The 15,383-nt window shown below is 38.1% G+C and overlaps 1 protein-coding gene across 16 annotated transcripts in view; it reads right to left on the bottom strand.

The window, feature by feature from the left end:
- LOC138761425 (membrane-associated phosphatidylinositol transfer protein 2) overlaps positions 1-15,383 on the bottom strand; it is a 331,314-nt gene that overhangs the window by 260,443 nt on the left and 55,488 nt on the right. For 12 of the 16 annotated variants that reach the window (XM_069933525.1, XM_069933533.1, XM_069933523.1 and 9 more), the window contains one exon: positions 2,337-2,393. The exons of 2 other annotated variants lie outside the window; for them this stretch is intronic. The gene's annotated coding sequence lies outside the window, so the exon portion shown is untranslated. Of the gene's footprint in view, positions 1-2,336; positions 2,397-15,383 lie in introns of all 16 variants that reach the window. 2 more of the 16 variants (XM_069933526.1, XM_069933529.1) reach the window with 1 other exon arrangement.

The raw sequence follows: 15,383 nt of genomic DNA, 5'->3' as shown, positions 1-15,383 counted from the left end.
CACAAGATTTCAGTTCTTTAAAACTACTTTAAGACTACATTCCTTTAAGGCCCAAAAATATCACAGAACAACATGTAGTATGTGACAGGAATGATCTCAACATTGAGAAAAAATTCAAAGGGGGAGAAAAGAAAAACAGAAAGTAATACCCCAGTTTATTTGAAACTTCAAGCACAAATTATACTTTTGACGTGAACATTAGGCAAGCTTCACAATTTTTTTATAAATCTGACAGAAAAATCAAAATACAGCAGAGGCTAGAAATCTGTGTAAAAAAACAGCCAGGTCTGTGTGACGTAAACATCTGAAGTAAGAAAAGTTAGAGAGAAGATGCAGAGAAGTGAAGGAAACAATAGTTTGGAAAGCAGGAGAGCTAAAGTGGGAATGGACAGCATCATCTTGAACTTTTCCCAGATCATATCAACACAGATTTTGAGGTTATTCTTTCCAAGTCTCAAATCAACATATTTGATGAAGTTTAATTTCTTAAAACTTGAAGAGAATTTGCTCATTCAACTTGTAGATTGCTGCCTCAACACCAAAAAAACTCACTATCCATTGATTTCATCATGTATTTGTACATGTTCACATTTACTGCAGAGAGCTCTAGGATATCATGTGGCTCAATTTGCACTGGGAGCAGGTGGACAAAAGGCCTGATTTGAGAGTGCATATGCTATTAGAAAAATGAATAACAATACTAATTCCAGGCAAAGGAGTTAAGGGTTATGGGGATAAGGCTGGAAAGGGGTACTAATGGTAGTGATCAGCCATGATCTATAAAATGGCGGTGCTGGCTCGACGGGCCGAAGGGCCTACTCCAGCTCCTATTGTCTATTGTATCTCAAAAGTAGCTTGGCCTGAGGTGGACTATCACTCTTGGTGGGGAAATGATAAAGATCTAGCCAGATCTCTAAAGTTTGGATTTTTTTTCCATAAACTCAGAAAAATTGTGAGAACCAAACTGCTAACACTAACCGATGCAGGAAGGCATCAGATTCAAATAATACCATACAACCATATGACTTGAGAATAAAATTATTCAGCCGAATGAGTCAGCTCCACCATTCAAATCATGGCTGATGTAATATTCCTTGCAAATCTATTCTCCTTCCTTCTCTCCATAACTTTTGACAACCTGACTAATCAAGAATCTTATCAACTCCTCTTTAAATACAACCCAATGACTTGTACTCCACAGCAGTTGGTGGCAACCCTCTGGTTGAAGAAACATTTTCCTCATCTACTTCAAATGACAGTGCATGTCTAATTGGATGGATACTCGTGTATACAATGTCCAGCTGAACAAATGAACACTTATTTAATAATTGAGATAAGTCAAATATGTAGACAAGCTGGCCTCAAATATTATCTATATTGAAAACATAGCAAGCAGAAAGTGATGTTATTCTCACAATAAAATTAATACATCTTTCAGCAAGGCCAGAGAGGAACAGCAACTAAATAAAGCAGCACAGGAAACAGACACAATTAAATTACAACCTCATGCAATTATTGCAAAAGACATCATGCAAAACAATAACTCCAAAGAATACAGACCCAAACTATTTAGTGATTCCTGTTCCCCTCATTTCAGGAATTGGTAAACATTCTTGGACTGCCTCAAATGCTACAAAAGTATACCCTTATTTACATAAGGGAACAAAACTGTTCAGTGTTCCATGTGTGGCCTCATCAACATCCTGCACACTATAATAAGACTTCCCTATTCTTAAATTCCAATGCCTTCACTTGAGATCTGCATGCTAACTTTGTGATATATGCTCCAGAATACCTAATCCCTCTGAATTTTATTTCTGTACGATCTCTCCCTCTCCATTCAGATAACAATCGGAATTTTAATTCCTCTTCCTGATATGCTTGACCTCACACTTACCTATGTCAACTCCATTTTCTAGGGTTTTCTCACACTCTCACAATCCATCTCAAATTGCAGAACCACAGTGCCCTAGAACACATAACAGTCCAGAATTGGAGAAGGTCCCTCGCCCACAACGTCTCTGTCAAACACTAGGCCCAAATTAAATCAAAACTCTGCTGCTTACACATTATCTATTTCCAACTATTCTTTCTGTAATCATATATCTACCTGCAAGTCTCTTAAACACTACTAATGTATCTCCTTCCACCATTACTCCTGGAAGTCCATTTCAGACACCCACCACTATCTGTAAAATATTTCCCTCACACATCCTCTTTAAACTTCTCCCGGGAGTCACGTGATACTGAGAGGCTGAAAGGACATGCTCAGTGAGTTCCATCTAAAAGCCTCTAAAACAAAGAAAATAACATCTTTTAATAGAAGTTAAACTTACCCCCGCTGAAGTCAGATTGGCAGGAGGAGCAAGAAGCAGGCGACAGAGGATTGCGACCTGCTAGAAGCGACAGAAACACTGAGTGAAAACTCATTTGATGTTAGTAACCCACAGGCCCCCGCGCTGCTAGCGGAGCTAGTGCTGAAGGCCGAGGACGAAGCCTGCAACGTCAGGCTCGCCCAACCAAGATGTTCTGGCAGTGGTGCAGCCGCTGGCAACCCAGATTGGACGTCTGGAGCAACGGCTGGACACCTCTAATCTCTAAAAGAGATCTGAGGGTCTGCTCAACCTGCGGACTTTAATTAGGGCTCTGACAAATACTGTCGGGGTCCTGGAAGGCACGATGGAGGACATCCAAGATACACAAGAAAGACTGGAAAACACAGCTGATGCGTGGGTCATCGGAAAAAAAAGCTGTTAGATAAATTAGACTATCTGGAAAACTGTAATTGGTACAATAACAGACTACTGGACCTGAATAAAGGAGGAGGGGGGGGGGGAGGGAGGAAGGACTCAGTGGAGTTCTTTGAACACTGAATCACTGAGGTGTTGGGAAGGGATCGATTTAAAGCCCCCCTAACCATAGAAAGGGCCTATAGGACATTCAGCCCCTGACCCGTCCCAAATCAATGCCCAAGGCCAGTTCTGATCCAGTTTGTTAGTAGCCGGGACCGGGAAATAGTGCTAAGGGGAGCCATGACCCAATCAAGGCAGACAGGGGGACCAGTGGAATTCTGGAAAGGGAAGACTGATGTTCTTCCATGACCAGAGTCCTGCACTGCTAAAACAACAAAAAGAATTTGACCAGGTCAAGAAAATAGAGTATGAGATGCTGTACCCAGCCACCCTAAAAATCATGCTACCGGGAGGGGATAGGAAACATTTTAAGGAGCACAGGATGCTGTTATGTGCCCAGGAATTACCAGGAAATGTGCAAGTCTGCAAGAATATAAGCTGAATCAAACCCCTGAAGGAACCATGGACAGAAAGGCTGAGAAGCTGTGTAACAAAGGTGGGGGGGGGGGGGGGGGGGGCGCATTACAGACTCATAATTATTGATTCACGAAAACAATTAAGATGATTGAGGTTATTGTTGTACATAGCAGCCGGGGTTTTGATAAAGATTTATAATAATCAGAGGGAATGTTGGGCGATATAATTTTCCTTTATTTTTAAAAAAATGTATAAATAGGGAAAATAATGGGAGCTCAAGGAGAAAGAGACTACGCAAGGACCTGGCCATGGAGAAGATGGCACACAAGAAGACTTGAAATAGGAGGGAAGATGGCGCAGTAGCAGAGAGGCGAGGTGCCAAAACAGAGGACAGGAATAATTTGAATGTTTTGCTTGTTAACTTTGATATATTGGAGTTTTTTTTAAATTTTATATTATCTAGGTTTGCCTATGGGGGGGGGGGGAAATTCCATCTTTTTCATATTTATTTTTATTCAGCTTTTTCCCTTTGTGGCTGGTGTGGATGGAGAGACCATGAATGATGGAAAAGTGTGAGGAGGGCATTTTTCAAGACAAACAGGGGTACTGTGAAGGTGAAAAGATAAGATATAGAAACATAAATGAATGAGACTATGAAATGTAAATAGTTTAAACAGCCCCATAAAAAGAAAGGAGTCCCGGCACTCCTAAAAAAAATTGAGAGCAGATATAATATTCTTACAGGAAACGCATTTAACAAAAAGGGAACATAATAAACTTAAAAAGGGACTGGGTGGGGCAGGTATTTTCTTCCTCCTTCAGCTCGAAGGCTAGGGACAGGGGGGAGGGAATCCATTTTAATACATAAAAGGGTCCCAGTGATGGTGAGTGGTGGAGCTACGGACCCTGCCAGGAGATTTGTAATGGTTCATTGCCAGTTATATTCGGAACCATGGACAAGCAGTTTATGCAAAATGCTTTTCTAGGGGCTACAGAGGGTAAACGTATTAATTGGAGATCTAAATTTTTGCCTCGACCCTATTCTAGATAAGACAACAAAGACATTGACAAGGTCCAAGGCAGCAAAAACCACTCCGGCCTTTATGAAAGAATTAAATTTAATAGACACATGTAGACAGAGGAACCCGGCGTCTAGGGACTGATTCTTTAACTCGAAGCTCCACGACTCTCATACCAGAATTGATTGAGTCAGAATATTTAGCAAGGCTAGTATCAAACCACTCACCATTAACCTTGTAAATAACATTGCCTGAAAAACAGCCAAATGCTTATATGTGGCATCTTAATGCTACACTGTTGAGAAACCCAGACTTTTGTACTTTTCTAATGGTTTAAATTGCTCTGTTTTATGACACAAATTGCCCCTCAACTAATAATATTTTTTTAATCTGGGACACACCAAAGGCCCATCTAAGGGGGCAAACAATTTTCCATACCGAAAGTATCATAAAGAAACACTTGACTGAAGTGGGGACATTGGAACAGGAGATCACAAAATTGGAAAAATATCAAAACCTGGGATCGAATGAGAAATATCAGGAATTTGAAAATAAGTAACTTAAATATAACAGTCTGCAAACATACAGAGTGGAAAAAAATTATCACGATCCAAGCAAAGTTATTATGAATTAGGTGAAAAAACACAAAATTTTGGTATTTTGGTCACAATGGTGAATGATTCACATTGAACGGGTCATTGAACTCGAAAGTGTAATGAAAGCTGACAGCAATCAACAGGTCAGAGTATCTGTGGAGAGCGAAATAGATTTAAAATTTTAGGTATATGTCCTTTCAACAGAGCTCATAAAAGTTTAAGAAGCATTCTCTTCTGAGAAGAGAAGGACAATTAATGCAGTTCAGTCAGGTCTGGGCTCAGTAACATACAATTCAAGAGAAATAAATGACACCTTTAAAACTAATGAGAAATTGTATAAATCAGAAGCGTCAAGAGATGTAAATAAAATTGAGGAGTTCTTGGTGCGGAGTTGAGTTGCCGAGATTGGCCCAGGAGGACCGGATAGAATTAGATGCCCCATTTTCCAATGAAGAAATCGAACAGGCCTTGGGAATGTTACAACCAAACAAGTCTCCGGAGAGAATGGTTCTTCTCTTTCCCCCCCCCCGCACCTCACCTGAGTCTATAATGAATTCAAAGACCGATTGACGCTGTTGTTAATGGGTGTAGTAAACCAGGCAGTGGAGACACAGACTCTCTGAGAATCTTCCTCAACAGTTATCATTGTGGTGAAACTGTGACAGATAATATCACATTTTATATTGTATATAGATATGTTTTTGAAGGAGATAAACTGTGGGGGCAGTATAGGTCACAAACGCTTCACAAAACAGATCTCATTTAAAATGTCAGAGCTTTGCTCAAGCCAGACAGTTCAGGCTCCGAGTGCCTTTGCAAAAACTTTGAAGTATGCCTATAGAGTCTTCACAAGTAGGTGCTAATTGGACATACTGTGGAGTAATGGATTATTGTTTTGAAAGCAACAGATGAATGGAGTCAGAAGATTGGGTCCGGTGCTGCAATCGGTCTGGTTGCAGTTTGCTATTCTAAGAAGATCAAGTGGTTTTGCAAGCAGAGAGAGAGGAGAGACAAAACAGGCTTTCTCTGAGAGAGAACTTGTTTCTTCAGTCATGGCAAGCTGGCAGGTTGTTGAAACCCCAATTTGAAGACAGGTTGTGAGTTCTGAGTGATCCATACAAGAGGAAATGGCTGGCTAGAGTGTTCCACCTGAAACAAAAGGAATTCTGTGGTGACCTGCACAAGAAGAGGTTATCATTTGGAAAATCCTGATGAGGCAAGTTTCTTCAGCAAGACATTGAAATGGCTGATCAGAAGGAATCAGTTTGTATGTGTCCAATGAGCAACAAATCTCTTTCTGAAGCCAACAAGGACCTTCCAGAGTGGTAACCAATTACCTTTAGGCACCAAAGCTTGGTGAAAATTCATAAATGTTAAATTCTATGCACCAGTGAACTTGAAGGAGTGAGAAGTGAGATTGGACTGTGAATCAAAGAACTTTTCTGAATTGATACACATTACATACACTTGCACTTAGAATTAGAAGGGAGTTGTTAAGTTAATAGTAGTAAGTTAGATTGATTCTGTTTTTATGTTTAAAGAAAAATTAAAAATGACTTTTGTTTAAGTAACCATTTGTCGGTGAATTTCTATTGCTGTTGGGTTTTGGGGTCCTCTGGACCTAAAAAGAAGCCATCCTCATACAGATCTATCTCATTATTAAATATAGATTACAAAATAATAGCCAAGACACTAGCCAATAGACAGGGTCAGTACCTTCCCAAGTTGATAGATCTGGATCAAGTGGGTTTCAACAGGAAGAGGTGCTCTGCTAACAACTTGAGCAGACTATTTAACATTATACATTTGGCACAGGCAAAACATGATCCAAGTATAATAGTTTCGCTAGAAGCAGAAAAGACCTTTGATTAAAGTTTTGGAAAAATTTGGAATAGGGCAAACGTTTGTTAACTGGATAAAAACACTATGACAAAGCACGGGCAAAAGTCAGTATGAATGGACAAATATCACCAACATTCCCCCTCAGCAGGTCCAGCAGACAGGGCTGTCCTCTGTCTCCAGGCTTTCTGTCTTAGCAATTAAACCATTGGCAGAGGCCATCAGGAAAGATCCGCGATAAAGAGATTCAAAGTGTGTCAGCGTGAGCACGATAAATCTAATGGCAGATGATGTGTTGTTGTACCTGACAGACCAGGTTAGGACTTTGCCAGAGTTGCTCACCACACTGGAGGACTATGGTACAATATCGGGCTATAAAGCCAACATAGAAAAAAGCAATATCATGCCATTGAATAAATTTGACCACAAAGAATATCAAAGTAACAGCAATTTCATCTGGCATGTAGGAGCTGTGAAATACTGAGGAATCAAGATTGTTAGTAACCTGGAAAATTTATACAAACTGAACTAGCCCCTATGCTGAAGAAGATGAGAGGTGACTTAATGAGATGGAAGGATCTGCCCATCTCCTTAATGGGAAAGGTTAATTGCATAAAGATGAAGATGATTTTGGGACTCCAATACCTCTTCCATTCTTTGTTAATTCCAGAGTCTCAATCTTTTTTTTTTAAGGTGCTAAATGATAGCATAAGGAAATTCATCTGGAATGGAAAAGTACTCAGAATAGACTTGACTAGAATGGGATTACAGCTTGGAGGGGCTAAGGTTGCCTGATTTTAAGAAATATTATCTAGGAGCTCAGTCTAAGTTCCTTGCATCCTTCTTTAAGGAGGGGGAACCACCCACTTGAGTGCAAATGGGATTGAATGGAATGGGGGAGAGGACAGTAAAGCATTTCATATACAAATAGGATGCTAAATTAATAGCAAAAAAAAACCCCATTCTGAAAAATCTGATTAAAATCAAGCACAAAATCAATGAATGTATTGGAGAGAAAGTGGAAATATCGCCAAAGGCGCTACTGACTCATAATGAATTGATGCCCATGAGCATGGGCAATAAATTCCTGGAGATTTGACATCGGCAGGGGATCCGACATATTGAGGACTGCTACAAAGGGAAACAGCTTATGTCCTTCAAGCAGCTAAGAGGCAAATATGATTGGCCTTCAGGGACCTTTCACTTTTTCCTCCAATTAAGATAATTTCTGAGGGATGGGTGGGGCCCCTATGACCCTGCCTACATCTAGTGAGGTTAAAAGGTTGCTTTGACTGGGAAACGTACCCAAATTTATATCAAGAATGTACTCGATACTCCAAGATGAAAGCCCCAAGCAGGGGCTATACAGATTAAGAAAAAGATGGAGGTCACATCTGGGCATCATAATTGACAAGAGATATTGGTCAGATTGGTGTAAAGATAGTGTAACAACAGTTATTAATTCTAGATACAGACTGGTTCAATACAACTTTCTGCATCAGCTCTACCCCACACCTCAAAGATTCACACGACAAAACCAAAGGTGCTGGAGACGTGCTTCAGGTGTGGAGTGGAACAGGGAACATTCATTCACACAACCTGGTCCTGCACAAAGGTAGCCCCATTTTGGCAGGATTTGGCCAACATACTACCCAGAATAACGAAGGTAACCTTCTCGCCAGATCTAATATTGTATCTGCTGGGGAACATTATGGGCATAAGCTACAAATTAACCAAATTCAATTTGTATTTATTTCTTTGTCCAGCAAAAAAAAAAAATGCATAGCAGTGACCTGGAAGTCTGACTCCCCTCTTCTTATCAGTAAGTAGATTACCAAGATGCACAGCTGTATTCCCATGCAAAAATTACATATAACCTTAGAAACTGACACTGCACCTTTGTTAAAATATGGCAGCCATAATCTGAAGTACATGGGAGCAGAGGTGTGGCCACACCTCGATAAAAACTTTCAGAAATCTACCAATAGATGGATTAATAAAAGTAATAATATAAGGGGGTGGCTCCATGGCCTCTATGGACACTTACAAGAAGCGCTGACCCCACACCCTGCCTCTTATAGCCGTGTTATGTGAATAAACACATGCATGGGGAAGAGTCACGTGATGGAGTAGTGGCCGGACGGTGAACTCCAGCCCTCTCCAGAAAAGTCGGAAAAAATAAAAGAAAACACAAAGGCACAAAAATAAAAATTAAAGTAAAGTGAGTATAAAGGTGGAAAGAAGATGGCGACGAAAAAAGAAAAATCGAAACCAACGGTAAGAAGAGAGGAAGAGAAGACAACGGAAGAAGAAGGAGAAGGCCTTACCTGTTCGAAGAGGCCCGCGGTGGAGAGAGAAACCCGCTCCCTCAGGTCAGTAGAAAGTGAACTACAAAAATGGCTCGCTGAGCCGAGTAAAAGTGCGCAACCGCGGATGCGCAACTCCTCGCGCATGCGCGATGCGCATGAAAAAAAAACACACCGACGGGAGGGGTGACCAGCTGGGGAGTCGATCTCCACAGCCGGCAATGACAGCTGCAGAACACCTGCAGCAAGAGGAGAACATAGAAGACAACGAAAACAAGAAAGAAGAGAAGAAAAGGGCAACAAAGAAACAACAGATGGCCAACCCAGAGGAAGAAGAGGAAGAGGAAGAGTACAGTGAAATAGAAGAAGAAGGGAAAGGCAAGACAAAGGATATACTTTTTCTTATTAAAGAATGCATGGATTCATTTAAAGAATGGCAAGCACAAGAATTTAATGATTTAAGAAGAAGAAAAAACAATACAGAAGAGAAAGTGAATAAAATAGATATGACCTTATCAGAAATGGGAAAAAGAATGGACAAGGTGGAAGAACGAGAAGCAACAGTAGAAATGGAGGTAGAGGACTTAAAAAAGAAATTAGAGGAATCTAATAAAAAAGTTATAGAGACACAAGAACTGTTAGCTCAGAAAATAGATATAATGGAAAATTATAACAGAAGAAATAACATAAAGATAGTGGGCCTGAAGGAAGATGAAGGCAAGAATATGAGAGAGTTTATAAAAGATTGGATCCCCAGGATCCTAGGATGTCCAGAACTACAGCAAGAAATGGAAATAGAAAGGGCACATAGAGCATTGGCCTTTAAACCACAACCACAACAAAAGCCAAGATCTATTTTAGTAAAATTCCTAAGATATACTACAAGAGAAAAGGTACTGGAGAAAACAATGGAGAAAGTAAGAGAGGACAACAAGCCACTGGAGTACAAAGGGCGAAAAATCTTCATTTATCCAGATATAAGTTTTGAACTCCTGAAGAAGAGAAAGGAGTTCAATACAGCAAAGGCGATTTTATGGAAGAAAGGGTATAAATTTATACTAAAGCATCCAGCAGTATTGAAAATATTTATTCCAGGACAGCAAAACAGACTATTCTCGGATCCAGAGGAAGCACGAAAATTTGCAGAACAATTACAAAATAGACTGAGAAATGAAGACGTGTAATGAGAGTACAAAAGACTGCGAACTAAAAAGACACATAAGTTTTGAACTCCTGAAGAAGAGGAAGGAGTTCAATACAGCGAAAACGATCTTATGGAAAAAAACTATTCTCGGATCCAGAGGAAGCAAGGAAATTTGCAGAACAACTACAAAACAAGCAGAGAGATGAAGACATGTAATAAGAGTAAAAATGACCACGATTTATATGTATGTGGGTAAAGAGGTATATGTGTGTATATGTATAGACCGCAGAGCCCACTTCACTGACAAAAGGCAAAGGAGGAAAAACCCAACACCCAACCCCAACCAACCAATTTTCCCCTGCAACCGCTGCAACCGTGTCTGCCTGTCCCGCATCGGACTTGTCAGCCACAAACGAGCCTGCAGCTGACGTGGACTTTTTACCCCCTCCATAAATCTTCGTCCGCGAAGCCAAGCCAAAGAAAGAATACATGAATGTATCCGTATTTAGAGGAAAATATAGAGAGTATAGACAAGAATTAATAAGGGAAGGAAATGGAATAGAGGGAATAAGGAGGGAATTAAAAGAGTGACCTTTGTTACATATGAAAAGTGAAATCTTTTCTGGGGGGGCTGGGTGGGGAGGAGTTACGGTCACTGCAAAATCAGCTGACGCTTGCGAGTGAATTCGCAAATCCAAATGGAGAGGGGAGATGCGGTTGTCCGACAAGGGATAAAGGACAACTCAGGAGGGGAAGGGGAGATTGGGGCTAAAGAAGTTTTAAATAGGAGAATAAGGAAAATGTTTGATGTTTTAGGAATGTTGTCTTATAAAGGTTTCAAAACAAGAAAACAGAAATGGATAAGAAGGAAAGGTAATGATGGAGAAACGGAAAGGGAAGATAAACAAAGTATAAAATGGCTACGTTGAACTATATGACTTTAAATATTAATGGAATACATAACCAAATTAAAAGGAAGAAACTGCTAAATTTACTGAAAAAAGAAAAAATTAATATAGCATTTGTGCAAGAAACACATTTAACTGAATTGGAGCACAAGAAATTAAAGAGAGATTGGGTAGGACACGTAACAGCAGCATCGTATAATTCAAAAGCAAGAGGAGTAGCTATATTAATTAGTAAAAATGTGCCAATTAAAATAGAAGAGGAAATAATAGATCCAGCAGGGAGATATGTAATGATAAAATGTCAGATATATTCGGAGTTTTGGAATCTACTCAATGTATATTCACCTACCAAAGAAGATCAAAAGTTTATGCAAGATATCTTTTTGAAGATAGCAGATACGCAAGGGAACATATTAACAGGAGGGGATTTCAACCTGAATTTGGATTCAAATATGGACAAAACTGGGAAAAATATTAACAGAAAGAACAAAGTAACCAAATTTATAATTAAATCGATGGAAGAAATGCAACTTTTGGATATATGGAGGAAACAACACCCAAAGGAAAAGGAATATTCATATTACTCGGCTAGACATAAAACATACTCAAGAATAGACCTATTTTTGTTATCAGCTCGTATGCAAGATAGAGTAAGAAAAACAGAATATAAAGCTAGAATACTATCGGACCATTCACCCTTAATATTGACAGTAAAGTTAGAGGACATCCCTCCAAGAATGTATAGATGGAGATTAAACCCCATGTTACTTAAAAGGCAGGATTTTAGAGAATTTATTGAAAGACAAATTAAAATGTATTTTCAAATAAATACGAAATCAGTGAAAGATAAGTTTATACTATGGGATGCAATGAAAGCATTCATTAGAGGGCAAATAATAAGTTATGTAACCAAGATGAAAAAGGACTATAATCAGGAAACAGGGCAGTTGGAAAGGGAAATAGTAAATATAGAAAAAGAATTAGCAATGAAGGAAGATACAACTAAAAGAAGAGAATTGGCGGATAAAAAAATAAAATATTAAACACTACAAACATATAAGGTGGAGAAGAATATAATGAAGACAAAACAGAAATATTATGAACTAGGGGAAAAAACGCACAAAATCCTAGCATGGCAGCTTAAGACAGAACAAGCTAAGAAAATGGTATTGGCATCAAGGAAAAAAGACAAACAAATTACATATAATCCAAAAGAAATTAAGGAAAACTTTAGAGAATTCTATGAACAAGTATACTGAACTGAAAATGAAGGGAAAGAAGGGAAAATAGATGAATTTCTAACTAAAATTGAACTACCAAAACTACAAATAGAGGAACAAAATAAATTAACAGAGCCATTTGGAATAGTAGAAATACAAGAGATAATAAAAAAATTACCAAATAATAAGACACCAGGAGAGGATGGATTCCCAATAGAATTCTATAAAACATTTAAAGACTTATTAATTCCGCCCCTCCTGGATGTAATCAACCAGATTGATGAAACACAAAGCTTACCAGATTCATGTAAAACAGCAATAATTACAGTAATACTAAAACAAGGGAAAGATCCACTCTCACCAGCGTCATATAGACCAATATCTTTACTTAACACAGATTATAAGATAATAGCTAAACTATTAGCAAACAGATTAGCAGAGTATGTACCGAAAATGGTAAATCTAGACCAAACTGGATTTATCAAAAAAAGACGCACAACAGACAATATTTGTAAATTTATTAACTTAATTCATGCAGTAGAAGGGAATAAAGCGCCAACAGTAGCAGTTGCTTTAGACGCAGAGAAGGCCTTTGACAGAGTAGAATGGAATTATTTGTTCAAAGTATTGCAAAAATTCAGTTTACCGGAGAAGTATATTAATTGGATTAAAGCATTATATAAGGGACCATTAGCGAAAGTGACAGTAAATGGACATGTATCAAAGCAATTTAACTTAAGCAGGTCAACATGGCAGGGATGCCCACTATCACCGTTATTGTTCGCGTTAGCTATAGAACCACTAGCAGAATTGATAAGAACAGAAAATAATATAAAAGGGATAAAAATAAAAGACAAGGAATATAAAATCAGTTTATTTGCGGATGATGTTATAGTATACTTAACAGAACCAGAACTATCAATAAAAGAATTATATAAGAAATTGAAGGAATATGGAGAAGTGTCGGGTTACAAGATCAACGTAAATAAAAGTGAAGCAATGCCTATGAATAACGCGGATTTCTCAAAATTTAAGAAGGAATCACCATTTAGATGGCAAATGCAAGCAATAAGATACCTAGGTGTACAAATAAATAAAAATCTCGGCCAACTATATAAACTCAATTATTATCCACTAATGAAAAAATTACAGGACGATTTAGAGCATTGGAAAGATTTACCACTAACACTAATAGGAAGGATAAACTGTATTAAAATGAACATTTTTCCAAGGATATTATACCTATTTCAGGCATTGCCAATACAACTGACAGAGAAATTCTTCAAGAAGTTAAAGAAAATAATAAGGAAATTTTTATGGAAAGGGGGGAAACCGAGGATAGCACTAGATAAATTAACAGAATGGTATAAACAAGGAGGCTTACAACTGCCAAACTTTAAAAATTATTATAGAGCCGCACAATTAAGATACCTATCAGATTTTTATCAAACAAGGGAAAAGCCAGATTGGACCAGATTAGAATTAGATAAAATAGGGGAAAAGATACCTGAACACATATTATATAAATGGGATGAAAAATTGGTACAACATAGAAGTTCTCCAGTATTACATCATCTACTCAATATTTGGAAGAAGACTCATGTAGAAAGAAATAAAACAAATTATCAATTACCAAAACTAATATTGACGCAAAACAAGTTACTCCCTTTTACAATAGATAACCTTTCCTTTAGAGAATGGGAAAAAAAAGGGATTAAAAGAATAGAAAATTGTTTTTCAGGAAATAGATTATTATCCTTTGAACAAATGAAAGATAAATACAATATAACTCAAGATACAGCGCTGGCATATTACCAATTGAGATCCTATTTGAAGGATAAATTAGGAAGCAGTTTGAGTTTGCCAGAGGGAAGTAACTTTGAATGTGTGATAACAGATACAATGATAATCAAAAGATTTATAACAAATATGTATATTAAACTGCAAGAAAAGGAGAATGAGGAAACAAATGGTAAAACTAAACAAAAATGGGAACAAGATTTAAATATAAAGATAAAAAAGGAAACATGGGAGAATTTATGTTCTGGAACGATGAGAAATACAATAAATACGAGGTTACGTATGATACAATATAACTGGATACACAGGCTATACATTACACCTCAAAAGTTAAATAAATGGGACCCAACAGTATCTGATAGATGTTTTCGATGTAAAAAAGAAATGGGAACAACAATTCATGCAATCTGGACATGTGAGAAAGTAGAAAAATTTTGGGAAGATCTAAATCAGATATTAAATAAAATAACAGAAAACAATATACCAAAGAATCCAGAGATCTTCCTCCTAAGTAACATAAAAAACAAAGAATTTGGAATTGATTTGGAGGATGCACAAAAAAGATTTGTTAAGATAGCTCTAGCCGTAGCAAAAAAATGTATTATGTCAACCTGGAAATTGGAAGATAATTTGAAAATACAACAATGGTATATAGAAATGAATAAATGTATTCCATTAGAAAAAATAACATATAGTTTAAGAAATAATATTGAAATATTCGAACAAATATGGGAGCCTTACATGAAACACAATAGCGAAAACCTACCGGGGACAATCACTACGTAAGTTAACGGAAGGAAAAGGAAATGAAAAGAATGGACTCAGTGGAATTTCTTGTGTATTTTTATTGAATGACAACATTGTTTGACTGGTTTAATGTATCCTAGATTTTGTACTTTAAATGGACGGGAGGGGGGAGGTAGGGAGGGTGGGATGGGAGGAGGGGGGGGGGGAGAAAATGGCACTGTATATGTGTGAAAAGGAAAAAGTGTGTATCATGGTTAATGTGATTTATGGTGTGAAAAATAAAAAATTGAAAAAAAAAGAAACACATGCATGTGTGTAGTCAGGTACAGCTCTGCTTTATTAGGGGCTCAAACCCAACTTTTATACAGTCTTTGTTCCTGCTGTTTCCCCCCTTTACTGACGCAACAGCCCACATAACAAAAGTGGGTTTCCCCTGCGCGGGTACATTCCTACATAACAATCCCTTCTTCCCCGGGCACTGTCCCTGTGTGTTGATTGTGCAGCAGGGCCAGCGCCATTTTGGAGTAGATGGCCT

This window comes from Narcine bancroftii, chromosome 4 (assembly GCF_036971445.1).
Source record: "Narcine bancroftii isolate sNarBan1 chromosome 4, sNarBan1.hap1, whole genome shotgun sequence".
NCBI lineage: Eukaryota > Metazoa > Chordata > Chondrichthyes > Torpediniformes > Narcinidae > Narcine > Narcine bancroftii.
This window is presented reverse-complemented; position numbering and strand designations above follow the sequence as displayed.